This window comes from Tupaia chinensis, unplaced genomic scaffold (assembly GCF_000334495.1).
Source record: "Tupaia chinensis unplaced genomic scaffold, TupChi_1.0 Scaffold000355_1, whole genome shotgun sequence".
Classification (NCBI taxonomy): Eukaryota; Metazoa; Chordata; class Mammalia; order Scandentia; family Tupaiidae; genus Tupaia; species Tupaia belangeri.
The window spans coordinates 10,740,998-10,746,412 of record NW_006159850.1 but is presented as its reverse complement, the minus strand read 5'-3'; positions in this window follow the sequence as shown (position 1 = coordinate 10,746,412).

The following is a 5,415-nucleotide window of genomic DNA, read 5'->3' as shown; positions in this document are numbered from 1 at the left end:
CCCCAAATGGGATCTGATCATACCACAGTCCTTTTTTCTCCATCTCATCAGGATTTGGGGCAAGCAGATATGTTTTCAAGGAACTGGACCAGGATTTGAACTTCAGTCAGTCATAGAGGATCTGGCTCACAATGCAAAGCACTTAACCATCTCACTATGAGTTTGGTCCTATGTTAAAGGTCTTCATAGAACAAAGACTGAATTCCCTAAGCAAGAAGTTCTCCCAGCAGATTACCCTTAACTCTCCACCAGATCTTCAGAGAAGCCTGCTGGCCTACTCTGAAGATTTTAGATTTACTCAGTCTCCACAGTCCTGTGAACCAGTTCCTTAAACTCAGTCCATTAATCTCCTGTTGGTTGTTTTTCTGAAGAACACTGGCTGTTACATTCATATATATGCGTAGTCATATAAGTGCCTTCTATGTGTCCAGCATTGTATCTTTTTATGTACATCCATTTGATATTCTTAAAGAACTTTACAAGCAGTCATTATTAGCTCCGTTTTACAAGAGAGAGAATTGAGACTCAGGAAATTTAGGTAACTTGAGCAACATCTCATAGTTTACAAGAGGACTTGAACTTAAGTCTATCTGACCCCGAGATTGTGCTCAATTCCCAGAGTGATGACAAGTAACCAGACAAAAATGAAACAAATTAAGTGGCAGGACATGTGAAGGGAGAGAACCCACAAGTGTGGAATCATCTCCCAGTGACCATCCAGTGAAATCATTTACAATTGGAAGAGACAGGCTGCTGGAAGACGCAGGCTTGCCCTGGCAAAGGCAAGCGCAACCCAGATTCCTGCCTCGCTCTGTCTCTTCCCATTTCTCACACTGCTTTGATGGGTTTTAGCTGATTCTGGACATGCCCTGGAGGGAGAGGAAATCCATGGCAGCCCAAAAGAAGGACAATTAGGTTTCACATTAGCTCCTCTCATGACTTCATCATTAACTGTCTCTCTTTGTTGAAATACTTTAGAAAATTACCTTAGACAGATTTCTGGAATACATAGAACTTAGAGTATTTTTTTTTTTTTAAATGAAGAACATCCCACTGAGAACTTAAACCTTGACTCATCAGGGGAAGTGCATTCTCTGAGTAATGCCAATGGACACTGGAAGCCGAAAGTTAGCTCTGCAATTTTGGCAGTTGCGGCAGTTCCCCAAGTTTCTCCCCAGATCTCCAATACCTAGGTTGGATAAAGATGGAAACTAACCCAGACAGCCCCATTTTCTTAGTATTTTTTTCTTTGTTATGCTCCTTCCTTTCTCATCTCCCCAGCACATTTTGCTACCAATTCGACTGGGGAACTTCTACCCAGCTTTGTCAGGAGGTAACGTTGACCTGCTTAAAAATAACCAACTCAAGAATGCCTGAGGATGAGGTCATGGGAGCATCTTTGTGTCTAGAGACAATCATTCAATTATTTCAGTATTTGCTTGCCCTACTATTTTCCATTAGTTTAGATAATTCATTGCTGACCAAGTGATTGTCTCCATTGCTCTCCACTGTACGAACAATTATTTCTAGCAACCCCCAGATTTTCCAGTAATGTGTTTATATTCCATACATGCCTCTGTTTTCCAACTTTAATTCTGTTTTGTTTTTATTACTTTCTTTGTATAGTCTTCAAGTAGTCCCTGATGGTGTGTGTATGTGATTTTATACCACGAGAATGGTGTGGCCATGGCAGTGAGACATTAGGGTATATCATAAATCAACCTCAGATTGGGGAAATGATGACAAGTGTGATTTATAGGCGATTTCAGCTCTGATTTCCATATAGCTATTCTCTGATGAACAATTATTCCTTGGAGGAATGAGAAGTTAAAAAAAAAATACAGTGTGGGTGGTAGTTTCCCTCCTCAGAAATTCACACAGTCATATCCATATAGGAAAACATATATTTATGCTTTCCAGTGGATGAACAGTATCTATGGCAAAACTGGGAAATAGTTGGAACTCAAAGAAATGATTCAACTAAAGATCATTTTCCCTTGACCTGGGTGAAAAAAAAAAAAAAAGACTACTTTTACATAGTGATCAAGAGAAGTTGAAAATTTCTAGTAATTTATGGTATAGTAAATCCCCATGATGAACCTAAATTATTAATATATAAGTTAAATAGGTAAATGCTAATGGATAATTTTTGCTTATATTCCGTCTAAGCGGAAAATGTGATCAATGTTACCAAAAATACTTTTCTTTGAAGCACCCATAGGATGTCTTGCCCGTTTGCCTCAGCTATGGTGAACCATATTATATATTTTTTTAAACTGGGATCTTTTTAAGCTTGTAAAGGAATGTTTTGAATTATTCCAGGAAATAAGAACAGTTCCTGACAAACTGGATCACACTGTATCCTTTATCACGTTCGTGGTGATCGCTTTATCTTGTCTGCTTCGTCACGAGATGTTCAAAAGGAGGAATCGGGGTAGCTCAGTTGTCCTGAGAGACCATTTCATTCTCTCCTAGGGACTACAAATATGCTTGTATTGAATGAATGATACATTGCGGTTTGAAATAATTCACCAAGGTGCTTGGTATAAGGTAAGCCCTCAATAAATCATATTGCTAAGTATATTGTAAATATAAAAATGAATACAATCTTTGATGGTTTAAATGGTCAAGTTAGCAGATGTTCCAACTCCATGGTTTTGGGGATACTTTCAATTTTATTTTATCACTGGACCTCTTTTTGGTGTTTTTTTAATTGTAATTTTACCCAGAACCCTAATATGTGAAACAGATAAAGGAAACTACAGTATGCACTGCTTGGCAGATATTTTGACCTTTGCAGAGCCAAACGCTTCACCAGAAGCAACATCCAAAAAATACAACTCTAAATAAACCTTAATTAAAATGTTAAAATATCTAAACAAGATTTGGAGATGGGGGGAACAATATGTTTAGCAAATTCAGAAGGGTATTAAGGAGGAAGGAAAAAGGTGTGCATTCAACCGGTTTGGTTTTCCTTAAAGTTCAGTGCAATGACAGAGCAAGTAAGTCCTCAGTGATGCCTTCAGCTGAACTTCAGAGGCAGAACAGAACAGGAAGAAAAACAGACCACTGATAATTGCTTTGTTTATCTTTAGACTCTTTCAGACCCCCAAAATAGTCAGGAAAAACAGAGGTTTTCTGAATGCACTCTATATTTTTCAGTAAACTTTTCTCTGATGGCCAAGTCCTTGCTTCAACTCTCTAGACCTGTGTGGGCAGCAGTTGTTCTTTGTAATCTTGATGAAATACGAGTCAGTTCTTCCATTTCATTGTGATCCCAGCAGATTCGTCAGAATGTTCCTATTAAGGACTGTAAGGGTTGGAACAAAGATTTGGATTCATTCCTTCTGGTAGAAGCTTCTTTCTCAAGTTCCTTAAAGCCTGAGTGGTGTGCAATGAGTCTGTGCCAACACCACAGTAGGACCACATTCAAATATGGCCATGTCCACTGCTTCAGGAAGCAGTTGGCTAGTGACTAGGCCATACTGTGTCTTCTCTCCCATTGCACATACTCCTTTTTGCCTTAGTGGATTTTGGAGCATCAATATATTAGCTATCTACAGCTGCATAACAAAGTACTACATATTTAGTGCTGTAAAACAACACATAATTGAGTATCTCCCAGTTTCTGTGGATTGGGAATCCAGCCACAGCTTGGCTGGGCTCCTATGCTTCAGAGTCTCTCACTGGATGTGATGAAGTGCCAACCAGGGCTGGACGCCCTTCTGAAAGCTTGACTGGAGAAGTACTGGCTTACAAGGCACGTGGCTGTGGGGAGAATTCAGTTCCTGGGAGATTACTGGACTAAGAGCTTTAGTTATTAGCTGGCTTTTAGCCAGCGATGGTCCTCTGTTTCTTGCCATGTGACCTGTTCATCAGGGCAGTTCACAGCATGGCAGCTTGCTTCATTAAAGTGAGAAAGCAAAGAAAGTTAGAGAGAGACAAAAAGATGAAAATCATAATCTTTGATAACGTGACCTTGGAATGACATCCTGTCATCTTTGTTATATTCTGTTGATTAGAAGTAGGTCATAGATCCTGTCTACATTCAAAGGGAGAGGATTACACAAGGGTGCAAGTCCCAGGAGGTTGGGATCATGGGACCATCTAAGAGTCCACCTGCCACAATCACTGTTTACTGTTAGGGACTTATTTGAAGCAAAGGAAGAATTAGAGGTCAATGCCTGTCCAACTAAGTGAGTCAAGTTCTGTCTTACGGAACACCATTCTTCAGTCTCCTTACAGACCACCCCCTCTGTAGGCCTTTTCTGTCTCCTGCAACACACCACCTCTTCAAGGATTTCACACCTACCCTCCTCAGAACCTAGAAAGCTCTGATCTCATTTCTACCCATCAGTGGTGCCTTCTTAACCTCAACTGCCACTTTTCAGAGACTTAACCTGAATACTATTTACTGAGTTCCTACTATGAGTTAGGCATTGTTTGGGCTCTTACCCACTCCCCCCAGAAAAAAAAAAAAAAAAAAAAAGAAAATCCCTAGAATCTGGAACTTCCATAAGCTCTTTATTTACTGGAAGAAACAAGTAAATTACCAACATTTGGCACATCTTATTGCAATTTACTCAGATGGGTAAGGGGAGGATATAGCAGTAGTAAGCTAGGTGAGACTTTGTTAGAAGAACTTCTCTAATCTACCCATAAGTTACAGTCAAACTCCTCAATTTGCCCCTCCTCAACCTTTCACAACTGGTCCCTCTTCAGTTCCCTTTTTCTCTCCTATATAATCTAGTCACAAAGAAAAAAGAGGGTGACTCTGGGTAGAGCAGTCATGTAAGTGGACCCATGTGGAACCTCCCTGAGCATGCACAACAGCCCACAACCTGGGCTGACTGAGGCTAGAAATGGATGGCGGCCTGGGGATCTTGTTCGTGGTGCCTCTCCCTCAATATAATGAAATAAATAAGGTCTAAAGGCATTCAAGCATGAAGCCTATGTTTTGCTTGCCTGTATGTTGTTCCTTTCATGTGTTGTTCCCGCTACTAAAAATATTCCTTTTTTGCTATTGAATGCCTACTTTTCCTTAAGAGAATAAACTCAAACGCCTTTTAAGCAGCCTTCCCATATTCCCAGGAACCTAAGCTGCTACACACTGTGTTGCCATATCTGTCGGTGCGTAGCTTGAATAGCACGTGCAACACACATTGTTATTGCAGACGTGGCTCTTACCACACCATGAGCTCCTCACAGAGAATATGTTAACATGTTTTCTTCATCACTTTCTCCCCAATGCAAGGCTAGAGCCCAGCAGTTCTCAAGGAATGCTTGAGAAGAGCATAGAAAAGAGAACAATCTCAGGTAACGGAGAGGCCTTTCTCTCACACTCAAACTAGTCTCTCACCTGGACCCTTCCTTTCAGCTCACGGAAACGCCCACTGAACTTCTGACTGCTGGACT